The 12,171-nt window shown below is 47.2% G+C and overlaps 1 protein-coding gene across 1 annotated transcript in view; it reads right to left on the bottom strand.

The window, feature by feature from the left end:
• LOC144169503 (uncharacterized) overlaps positions 1–9,773 on the bottom strand; it is a 50,474-nt gene extending 40,701 nt beyond the window's left edge. The window contains exon 1 of the mRNA XM_077698698.1: positions 9,683–9,773. The gene's annotated coding sequence lies outside the window, so the exon portion shown is untranslated. The remainder of the gene's footprint in view (positions 1–9,682) is intronic.
• Positions 9,774–12,171: the final 2,398 nt, after the last annotated feature.

The following is a 12,171-nucleotide window of genomic DNA, read 5'->3' on the forward strand; positions in this document are numbered from 1 at the left end:
GCGACGGAATCGACCACAGTAACACTGCTCTTCTCTACTCTTTCCTCACGTTTCTAATCTTTACTTTTCTTTCTTCTATCCTATTTCCCAAACTATTCCCGCTTCCGGACTGTGTTAAATGCAGGTGAGCTCCCATGAGAGCTTAATAATATCCCCAGTCCATTTATTTTCCTGCTTCCTTTAAAAAGAAATCTCTTCCCCTTGATTGCTTTTTTCCCTTGATTTTTTTCCTGGTGGCTTCGCCTGTATTCGCGCTTGCGCTGTTTCTGTATATATCATTTTGTGTGTGCTAAAAGAGTTCAGTTGATATGCAGCGCTAGTCCTGTGTATTCTTTTCTTTGTTGTCCCGTCTGTACAGCGCTATTTTATACTTGTTTCACACGCCTCCCCCCCCCCCCCCTCTGTAAGCGTCAGCTGATTGTTTTCGCAATCTGTTGAGGTACTCTTTACAACTACTTGCTGTTTTAGCGAATGGAAGTTCAAACTGGACAACGCTTCCAAGAAATGCATGTAAATGGAAATCGTATTTGTGACTGCACTTTATGCTAAACAAACATGCTTTCTGTGCCTGTTCCTGTGCCTGTCTACGAGGCCCCTGCAGCACGTGTGTCAACTTTTTTCTCCAGTTGAAATGCTTTTAGGTAGTGTCCCTTGCATTAGCTTAGATTCAATAGCCGTGAAATACCCAAGCCTAATATTACTAAGTTATGTGCATCAAGAAACTCTCTCAAGAGATTTTCCGTTTTTCTAGGTACGCTTAGAAGATTTGTCATTGATTGTATGCTTGGGGACGTCACACAAGGTACATGATTAATGTTGTCAGGTTACATTAGGTCGCAATAATTCTATTTAATAGCAGCTTAAACAAAATCTCGACAAAAGCAAACCAGAGACTAGAAGATATCATGCAGAACGCGCATTTCCATTCTGGGTTTGTGGAACTATAGCTTTCAGTACTTCCAAATACAAAGAAAGTAGTGCAAGTGTTCATTAGTCGCTGCAGGGCTCTTTACCTTTTTAAATTTCATGCCCCTCTCCCAGAATAAAGAAAGAGGAAAATTGTGTGAGGAACTATTTTCAGCAAAGCTATGGCATGTTTAAAGCCAATAAACAGACAGGGTTAAAAGCCAAAAAACCTTTTTGAAGAAAAAACAATTTCATGATGTAAAACCTAAGCACTGGAGAAGAGGAGAAGAACGAAATAAACAAATACAAGCAGAGGCAGCATAAAAGAGCAAAAAATGAACAAAGCAAATGCAATTCTACGAGGTAGTTAGTCACGAAAGCTTCAACGAAGGAGCAGACACTTCAGGAGAAATTTTTTAAAATTAGAAATTATGTACCCTATTTACATTATGTACACAGAAAATCAGACATATTTCAGTGGTTTTAGACAAGATGGAGCTGAAGTAGCAAAATCAGTTCTTGCCTTGAAGAAGCAGATTGCTGTGATTAAGAGAGAAAAACAGTCACAGGTGCTGTATGGGTGTTACCAGCATGCAGCATCCTTTGTTTGCCCATTTTGTCATTTTGCCTGCTTCTTTTATGCCTATCTTTTTTTCGCCCATGGTGCTGTCTTTGTACTGGCCATTTCCATGCCATGTTTTTTTTTCTCCCGAATTTTTTATCCTTTATTTTATGCCAGTCCTTTCCTTTCCTTTCAAGTTTCCTGTTCCCATTTCCACATGTAGCAGAGCCAGCTGGACAGTTCTTCGTCTTTCCTTGGTTAACCTCCCTAGCTTTCTTCTACAGTTTCTTCCTTTCTTTGAAGTCGCACATTAGGTCATCTTAGCCTTGCTCTTACCATCACAAACTTCCCTAGAGGTCTGGCGGTATTACTGGTGGTGAAATAAAATTTGTTGGATAAGAATTGCTTGTACATATGACCCTCTTGCTTTTTCTGTGTTTATTTTTGCTTCTGATACACGGACTGATGGCATTGCGATGGCCCATTATTTTTGATGAAAATAAGAATGCTGATGACCACAATCTGAATGAGCATTAGCCAGAACTTTCATAATCAGCTACAGCATTACTGGAACCCATCTTCGGTAATGCAACTTCGTCGTCATCCTTGTTGCTGTGAGCACGCTGGAATGGAAGCGTGGAAATTCTACAAGGTCTGGTGTGGCACCTTTGTGGCCACCGGTTTGATATTGGCATAAATGAGAAGGCTGTGCTACACATATCGAATGCCTTCGTTCTATCGCGTATCGCATTTGCATATCGCATTCCTTCCTTTTATCTAGTGTATAACGCTGAAGAACGTCTCCAGATGGCCCTGGCTGAACCGAAACGTGCTGATGTAACAGTCGCAAATAATAAAATTGAGAGTTCAATTTATTGTCGGCTTTCTTAATGACTGCCATATGCAATGCACATTAAGTGTCTGAATACTCTATATTAGCGATTGATAGTCTCATGCTAGGCAGTCTGATTCACCAGCTATAGTTATGTTTGGCAGCTGTTTCAAAATTAACCAGTATGATTGAACTAATGAGCGGCAATAACAATTTATAGGTGCACTCAAATTAATTTACTTTTCAAGTGAGACGTATATCCATCGGCGACTTCGCCTTGCACAAAATACATGACGGTCCCATCGCGACCCAAGAAAGCGCATATGTGTGTTACCTCAACATGCTTCCTAGGCGGTTTCTGTTGACAGACAGATTTCCGGCCGAACCCGCAGGCATTTCAGGCAAAACCGCCTGCAGGCGGGGTGGTCCTGATAATTGGGCGTGAACAAAAGTGGCCGTTTCCGTTCATTGGCGAAGGCACCCAGGGAAGGACAATAATTTTTCTAATTAACGCCCCACCACACGGGTTCCCATCTCACATGAACGAAGTTCACTCCTCCCCCACCTCCTCTGTGCAGGTATATACATGGGCCATGTGAGAGCAGAGGTGCACGTATACGTAATTAAACAACGTCGCTGATCCGCCGAATTTAAGAAATGTGTCATGCAAAGCATCAAATATATTCTCGAAAATTTCAGATTGCGTGATTCAGCGATCGAAGGAGCATGCACCAATCGCACACACCCATACAGGAGATTTCTGCACCTACATTCGGGATTACCTTTCGGCTTCGCCTTGTCCTCCTCTAAAAAACCACCTTATCGTGCAAATAAAGTTACCATTATTATTATTAGTTGGCGGTTGTTTTATCTCTGACTCAAGTCAAACACCGTTCAGTGAAAGTATAACAGCACCCGTAAACAAGAGCCTAGTTATACGCTAGGCATGGTAAAATGGTTCGTACATTTGTTTGTTTTTAATTTACGAATCATATACGATTAAAAGGAGCCGATCTGCCCAGACATGTTTGGCGTAACATGATATGACCGGCTGACGGCTAGTTCAAATCGGCAGCAGCCACTGCGGACATGTAGAGAAGGTGTCCTTGAAGATAGGCGGCGGCGGCTTTATTTCGTATCGTCGGCAGTCTTCGCAAGCTTGTCTTCGCAAGCAACGAAGTGACACAGCAGACACTAAGGCGTGTTAGAGTGAACCTTTGTAAATTAGCCCCACACGACTGACGCTCCTCAGAATATACCGAAACTAAATTTGGCGCCTCAGCCCGACGTCTTCTTTTTGCTTATAAAATTTCATTTTTTTTTTGTTCGTCAAGCATGAATACTTCAAGAAAACTAATAAAAAGCACACAAACTCGTAAAGAAACTCAGTTATTGCCATAAAAGTTGCCTAATTTTAGTTTAGGGCCCTAAATTTGTGCGTCATTTTCAAGAAAAATTGTTAGCCATATCTTCAACTACTGATCTGGCAACTACAGCGTGGCATCATGGCGGCATCTGTGTTTAGACACATTATGGTCCCTAGAAATACAGGGTGTTGCAACGATAACAGGAACACTTTAAAAAATTTTCCTGAGCGATCCGCCGCTCTGTTCGCGCTCAAACTTCACACAAAGGTCGCATTTTGTGGTCTATTTTGTTTGACACCGGGAACAACAACGGTACTTACCTGTTTATTCTGAAAATAAATAAAAACGATTTTCGTCTATGGGAAAATGGCCGCTGATTTGAACGTGCGAGCCAGCGCAAGTTGATGTTGGAACGACGGAACCACCTGCAGAGTGAAACGCACGTTTGGGATTCACGTACGGAGCCAAATGGTGCAGCAGACGATCACAAAATGCACCTAGAAATGAGCTAACAGACGATCAGAAAACCCGGTTTTCGGGCTCGCACGTCCAAATCGCCGCCATTTTCCTGTAGGCGAAAATCGTTTTTATTTATTTTCAGAATAAACAGGTAAGTACCGTTGTTGTTCCCGGTGTCAAACAAAATAGACCACAAAATGCGACCTTTGTGTGAAGTTTGAGCGGGAATAGAGCGGCGGATCGCTCAGGAAAAATTTTTAAAGTGTTCCAGTTATCGTTGCAACACCCTGTATGTGCTAGTCTGCCGTCCGCGCGCTTTCTCTATGGGAAGGCGTGTCCGCGCCGCTGATGCACGCACAGCGCTGCACAGAGGGCGCTGCGCGCAATCGGAGCGCCCGAGCGGCCGGAGCGAGAGCGGCCGGAGGCCGGCCTCTGCCGCGCGCTACTGCCGCGGAGCGCGAACGCGCATCGGGGTTTGTCGGCCACTTAGAGCGGTGAAATCAAATGGCACGAGGTACATCAGCTCACAATTGAAGGTACGATAGTACTCTAAGACCTTTTAGTTTCACGTCCCGAGTTTTTCGCGAATTGGGCTACGGAGCCTCTTTGCGGCCGCTAAATTTCGCGAATGAGACCGAAGGATGAAACCGCAGCAACTAGCGTAGCCGTTTCACTACCACCGCTTGAACCATTATTAAAGTTAAGCTTTCTATGTCTCACTGATGGCCTATGTCGCCTCGAAAAAGCACTGCAGGAAAGTCAACTGTCTCTGACGACGGTGATGTTTGTGAGCAAAGTGAGAGCAAAAAAAAAAAAAAAACAAACAAAACGCTTCCCGTGATCAGAATCGAAGCTGGCTCCATCGCGTTATGAATCCGACGTCTATCTCATTGCGCAATTCCAACATGGTCAAAGCAGTTTGGATTTGGAGAGGAGTGCATGGACGTGGGCATGTAATTAGTCAGAAAAATTATCCACTCCTCCACTCCGCAACGATGGTTGAACACGAAGCTTTCTTCGCGTGAAATAAAACGGCAAAGGGTCGATGTCAAATATGGCGCAATCATAAGTCCAAAATGCGTGCGAGTCAAAGTTAAAGCTCAGTGATTCAAAGTCAAAACTCAGACGACAAAATCGCTCACAAGAAACCTTCGCGTTCAACCATCAATGTTCAGACAGTGAGATACCGTTCAAAAAGAGCTGCCTGAGGCACCAGAAGCTGCGTTTGTTCCACATCGAAACTACCGGGTCATTCGCGAACGTCATTGACGGTGACGAGCACGCAGCCGGCTGGTAGACTGACAAGAAGAAAAGCGAAAGCTTGAGTAAAATGTTGTGCCAGCAAAAACTTGTTCCTATATACTTTGGGCAGAGTGCGGGGGGAGGGGGGATAAAGCAAGTTATATATGGTCATGACAGTATAAATAAACCTCAATATTTTGACTCCTTGGTTTCAAACAGCCGCGATTATAATGATTGGCCATAACACAAATATTCTCCCGTTTGGCTTTCCTCGCGTGCGTCTCGCAATTCACTCCGAGTGTGTGGGTGATCAAAAAGAACCTGTGCAATGAGGAATGCATGCGAAGTTACTGATTTGCAGCCGGGTGTTATTAAAAATCAGTTTCACGTACCAAATGCTGGCGAATGTTTCAAATCGTGGTATTCATGAAAATTACAGGCACGCAAAAGAGGTTTGATAGTACCCCAATTTTTGAAAATTTCGAGGTAAGCGGAGTGTTAACTTTGGTTAAGCGAAATGCGAAAAATGTATAGATCACTGGAATAAGAGCTAGTGCTGGTAACAAACGCTCCAATGCACAGGGACGCTTCCGGAATGCAGGCAAAATAATTAGGAGAAAAAAACGTTTTTTTTTTTTTGGTATTGCGGAAAAAGAACTGCGTAGTGCTCGCCTGTTTCGCCTTCGCATCTGGTGCCAAAAAATTGTTCTCGAGCTTCTCAATGCCGCATCAACTGTTGGTCGCCAACGCTATATTCTATCTTGTTGTGAAGCAGGCAAAGCATGTTTTTATTGTTCCTGCCGTTTTTGGCACTTGAGACACGTCGTCGTCCACATGATCAGAAGCGTCTTCCCCAGCTATATCAACGATGTAGGCGTCGGGCAGCACTCCGATAACGGGACATCGGCAGCGCACAGTGCGTACCCCGCGCAAATTTGCCGTTCGCGACGGTGTTCGGCGCGTAATGGGAGCTAAGCTTTAACCGAGAGCTATCAGCTGCCTGCAGCGGAGGTTGCATTGCGTCCTCTTTGTCAACATTTCGAGATATCCGTGATCCCCAAAAAGTCGTTTCGAGACAAGGGGTGGAAAATGTCGCCTATGGCAGGTATATGCACGGCAAAAAAAGGTTTCCACTTAACCGATATTTCGAGATATCCGAGTTCGAGTTATAGAGAAATCACTGTATCTGATGACTGAAGGTGACAAAACTTCGCATGCATGTGCACACGTGTTGTTTTTTTTTTTTTTTTCGGCATTTACATTTAACAGATTCCCAGTTGACTGGACGTAACTGAGGGGGCCGAGAAGACGCGCGGTTAAGGGCCTCCAGATCCAGGCACCGGTTCGAGCTGCTTTATTTACATACACGTACAGGGGACAACGTCCTGGGGAACTTGCAAAGAAAGACGGTTCCAAACAGCCATACAAAAAAGCGGAGCGCCGACACACCGCACACACATTTTCACGCACTGACCATCAGATAACAACGGCGGGGGTATTCACAAAGTACGGTTGTTTGCTTGGTAATGTAGCTGAAGTCCCGCATGATGTTTCCAAGCTGGAAAACGATGCCGTGCCGGCAGTGTTCCCGAAGCCCCCCAGTATGTGTCGGAATCGGTTCGACACATACTCGGGGGCTAGCGTAGCGACACGATTCCGCGGTTTTTACAAGGCTCGATCCTTCATAATACGCGAAAACGTACTCCTGTCACTGCAAGCTTCGGTTAAAACTCTTCGTGCTGGTAAGAACCCACTTAGTTGGTAAATCTGGTTTGTCGACAGAAACGGATAGGGTTCGAAAAGGGGCAGTTAAAATGGGCTGAACCAGCTCAGAAACAGGGCAGAACTACGAAGGCAGCAGCGGCACGGCAGAGTGCCGTCCGCCGCTGCCCATCGCGCCGGCCAGCCACCGCGCTCCGATTGACTGCAGCGCCGCCGCTGCATGCATCACGGAGAAGCCCCCTTCGCGGCCGGCGCACGGCAGACTAGCACATTTTTCTAGGGACCATAGACACATTTTTGAGCCAGCTTTACCCGCCTGGAATCACCAACTAGCCCAATACCACACTCCGATTACAAGAGTGGCGACAAGCTGTTGCTATCACGGTCTGCGCCGGTTCGAGCCACAGTGATATTAAAAAACGGACGACGGCGAAGACATCGCCGGCCTAATCGCCTGGCCAAATAAAGTTTCTGTCTGTCGGGGGGCAGCGACTCATCCGATTCTGACGTTTCAGACGACATGTCGACTGCGCGGGCGAGTGCGGACCATGTGCAATCGTAGCAGACGATGCGGCGAACGTCCCTGACGTCACGGGTGAGACCGTGACGTCAGACTGGCCCGCTTGCAGGCTGGCCTTCGAACGACCATTTTCCCGCGCGGCGACCGAATTTGAAACTGGTTGCAATAAACGTGCTATAATTAATTCTGTGTTGGCGGCTGACGGCTTTCGGTTCGATTTTCGTAATTACTGGGCCAATCGGTATTCTTTACAGCATAAAAACTGAAAGCGAGAAATTTAGTGTCAGTACTCCTTTAAGCGCCATCATCGCCGATCGCGTCACTCTTCTTTTTTGATCGGCTGTTGTTGAAAAGTCCTTGTCACCTAGAGCAGTAAGTGGTTTAAACTAAAAGTTTCACTTCAAATTTCACTTCATACGACCATCGATCGCTGAACCTGCGAGTGGCAGAGCGCCGTCACCATCCCGGCGCTTTCGTCGGCGCTGTAAACGTATTTAGCGCTGCAAAGCTTTTTCGCCTAATGCCAAGTTGATCGCCAGAAGAGATCGGAGTCGTCGGGGATGGGCTGGTGACCATGTCGTAAAACAATCGGGAGCATCGAGCTCATTTTATTTCTGTCAACACGGGATCCTATGGGACCCGCGCAGCTTTGTACTACCCGGAAGTACTGCCCGGAAGGCGCTTGCGCAGCGCCCCCTGGGCAGCGCAGGAGGCCTAGAAAGCGAACGCGTCTACACACACACAGATTCGGTCGCTGGCTCGGCTGCAAGCTTCGTTCGGACAGTCAGCGATGTTACAACGATACAGAGCTGCGCGAAGGCGACGTGCTAACCACTCGACGTATACAAAAACACAGGAGCAAAGAACTTGGTCCATCGGAAGCAAATTACTGTCCACAGAACAGCGGAACTAGTACACTCTAGCGGAACCGTGGATGGTTGTCGCGCTACTTCCCGCCATGTTGGAAACGCAAGCGGCCTCACGTACGCACGCTATTTTGCTGAAATAGCGTCCGCTATTCCTCCGTACGCTAAACGCAGAAGCGGCCTAACGTACGGCGCATGCGCAGTGCGAATGACGCAAAAAATAGCGTTCGCTAACTGTCTGCGTACGGCTGCGTACGTTATTCTAAAACTCTCTATTTGCACGTAAACTAAAGCACGTGAAAAGCATTCATAGGCAGCGTGGGTTCCTGTAGGTTATTAGAGCGAAATATGTAGTACGCTATGTCTCGCAAAGTAATTCATCGACTCGCAATGACCTAGAGCCGCAGGAGTGAAAGTTTGGCATGTGTAACGTGACGCCACGTGATCCGTTGCGGTGTGTGCGTGAATGAAACTTGTAGTTAAAGATAGAAATCAAAGGGGAGAAAAATAGAAATATAAAGGTGTTGATATTATTATGGTATCTGCGAAGTCTCGTCCTTCGCGAGAACGCCCCGCATCTTCAGGTTCTAATGCAGAAACGCAAAAAAAAAAAAAAAAAGAGTTGCCGGTTGCTGTTCTCGTTGTCAAGTATCCGACGCGTTCCTGGCACGGTCGGCGTCTCTCGTCCCATCTACAGCGCGTCTTGAGTCTTCTCGGCCATTTCGGGTACTGCAGTATCACCTTACCACAGTGTGATTTCTCTTATGATAAATATGCCGACAGTTCACCAGGGAATCCCACGGGCTCTGACGGTTTGCCGGACGCTGAAGTGATTTGACATGGCGCGAACGCATCTGTTCGTTTGGTTCAGCGTCGACATAGAAGGCCTCTTTACGATACCATGGTCATTGAAGCGCCGCGAGTACAGCACAGAAATTGGCTATTTACCGGGCTTATTTTCGGCAGAATAATGTATTGGCCTCAAAGAAATCTTTGCTTCGGAATGGCACGTCCACGAGGAAATGAATACCTTAGTACTGCAGGCAGCGTGACACATCTATAGGTACGACACTCCCGCATGTTGACGCGGAGTTTTGGCACCGCGAAACCGTCTAGAGTACTTTGCAAAGCGAGCCCATAAAACGAATTATTGCGACAGTCACCAAACAAAGCTCGAAAAAGAAAAGATATTCTCCTCATACTCACGAGCGCGATATGACGAAGTTCTCTTGTGAATGTAGAAGCCTTCCGCTGCGCTCGAGGAGGTGACCTTGAACGTCGGAAATCGGTGTCTCGAATCCAGTGTCCGCGTCTTTCTACTTTCGAAGCAAGCGCCCTCTTCCTCGTGTCTTTTTTTAACATAAAAAGTTCTTCCGCTACTAGTCCTCCGCTTTTGGCGCCATGGTCGTCTCAGCAACAGGTAACCAGAGGTCAAGACCAAGCACTCCGCATGTTATATGCAGCTGTGCTCGGGCTGGGAGGTGTCATGTTTCAGGCACAGCGGCTTAGTAATTTTCGTGAATAGTTTTCGATCAATGTGGCGGGTTAGAAATCTCGCACACCACAAACCCGCTGAAGGCGCGAAATTCAACACAGTGGTCGGTAAGAGAGAGGGAGAAGTGATTTGGTGGAAGAAAGGAAAGGAAAGTGCACTTTCCTTTCTTCCACCAAATCACTTCTCTCTCTCTCTTAACGACCACTGTGTTGAATGGTCGGTAAGAAGTCGCGTACCGAGCGTAGGTGAGCGTCGCTGCAGGCGGAAGCACTTCAAGCGCGTCGTCTGCTATCGTGCCTCAACGCGGAAAGTGGCTTAAAGTAGGAATTAGTGTGTATGAACGTAGGAATTAAGGTACGTGAGAATTAATTGAATTAGTTTGAGAAAAATAATGCTGGATTAAGGGTTTTTTTTTTTTCATTGGAAAACGTTTATTGAGCAAAAAAAAAAAATGGGTGGCCGCGAGCTAGCGCCGCGAGCTAGCGCATCAGCTTGGGCGCGAGCGATGAGGCGTTCTTGGTCCTCGCACCTTGAGCTGGCCAGCTCGCGCTCCCACTGCTTGGGGGATGGGGACTGGAGGGGGTTGGGCGCGTAGGGGCATTCCCAGACCATGTGGTAGGTGGTGTTCGGGACGGAGCAAGAGGGGCGATTGAACGGGTAAGTGGAGGGAGAGATGTAGTGGAGTATCCGGGTGTTGTAGAGTGTGTTGGTCTGTAGTCGACGCCAAATGCGAGCCACCTGTGTGCTGGGGGATGGATGAGGAGGAGGGTATTGAAGCCGTGCGATAAGGATATAAGATTTCAGTGTATCGGGGAGGGACCGAGGGATATGTGGAGGGTTCGGAAAGGTCCTCTTCCGTCGACGAAAACGCCCGGAATGCCGTGTGCCGCCTCGGTTTTGTCGAGGGAAGAATGGCCTGGTGTCTACACAATCTGCATGGGGGGGGGATCCTTGATTGCGGATAGAATCCTGAGCGCTGATGGAGAGATGCGGCCTGTACAGTAGTTGCGGCAAGCCTGTTACGAGTCTGTGAGGATTAATTGCCACGTAGTTGGAGGAAGCCGTGGTTGCTGCCAGAGCGATGGGTGTCTTTTCAGCTGTCGTGGTGCCTGCGTGGAGAAGGCTGATGGTGGTAATATTAACCGATTTGGAGTCGACGACAACCCGTGCGTGAGCAGGGCGGGACCAAGGAGGTTGTATAAAACTTCTGGAGTGGAGGCCGCCCATAGCGGGCAACGCGGGGAGGTGAAGCCGGGCGAACCGGTCGGCGGCCATATTGCCGTGGGTAGAAAAGGCGCTGCGCCGGCAGGGACGCTGAAGTGCGGTCGCGTTTTTTTTGGCTTTACAAGGGAGAAAACGATGGTAAGCTAGTATATCGATTGCGATATTTGAGGGCAGACTGAATTTTGCCTTACGCGTAAGGTTTTGACGTAAGATATGGTTCAAGCAGCGAGTTCGCCTGTGTATATCTTACGGTGGTCAACAAAGCTGTCGATGCGGGAAAACGCGCAGCGCTATGCTAAAGGCACCACCCCTGATTTTATTTCAATAAACGTTTATTCGGTATAGCTAAGGCTATAGACCGCCCCCTTAACATTAAAATTGCCTCATGTTGCGCGCCATGGCAAGAGATTCCGCGTTATAAGGTTACTATTAGCCGTGATTTCACGCTGGAAGTGCGGGACACGCGAAAGCGCGATTATTTGACGCTTGTTTCTTTTAGCGGCGTGGCTAGGATAAATGAATGCTTATTCATTAATGATTAATAAATAATAATGCAGTAGCGGATCGAATGATTTTTAAGCAGTACTGCACGAATCATATCCATTAGGATATTGCAATCTTTATATGTAGTGCAAATGCACGTTTTCTGGTTTAAACAACATGCCCAGTTTTGCCCTTGCCGAAGACCAAATTAAGCACGAGCTTTTGATTGATTGATTGGTTGATTGATTGATTGATTCATTTTGGGGTTTAACGCGCTGACGCAACGCAGGCGACGAGGCGCGCCGTAGTGGAGGGCTCCGGATTAATTTTGACCACCTGGGGAATCTTTAACGTGCACTGAAATCTCATTCACACAGTAGTTTTCGCTTTTCGCCTTCACCAGAAAAGCGGCTGCCGCGGCAGGGAATCGAACCCGCGTTCTAGGGATGAGCAGCACAGTGCATTAGCCACTGAGCCAACGCGGCGGGTCTAT

This window comes from Haemaphysalis longicornis, unplaced genomic scaffold (assembly GCF_048455015.1).
Source record: "Haemaphysalis longicornis isolate Haplotype H1 unplaced genomic scaffold, Haemaphysalis longicornis Haplotype H1 scaffold_1, whole genome shotgun sequence".
NCBI lineage: Eukaryota > Metazoa > Arthropoda > Arachnida > Ixodida > Ixodidae > Haemaphysalis > Haemaphysalis longicornis.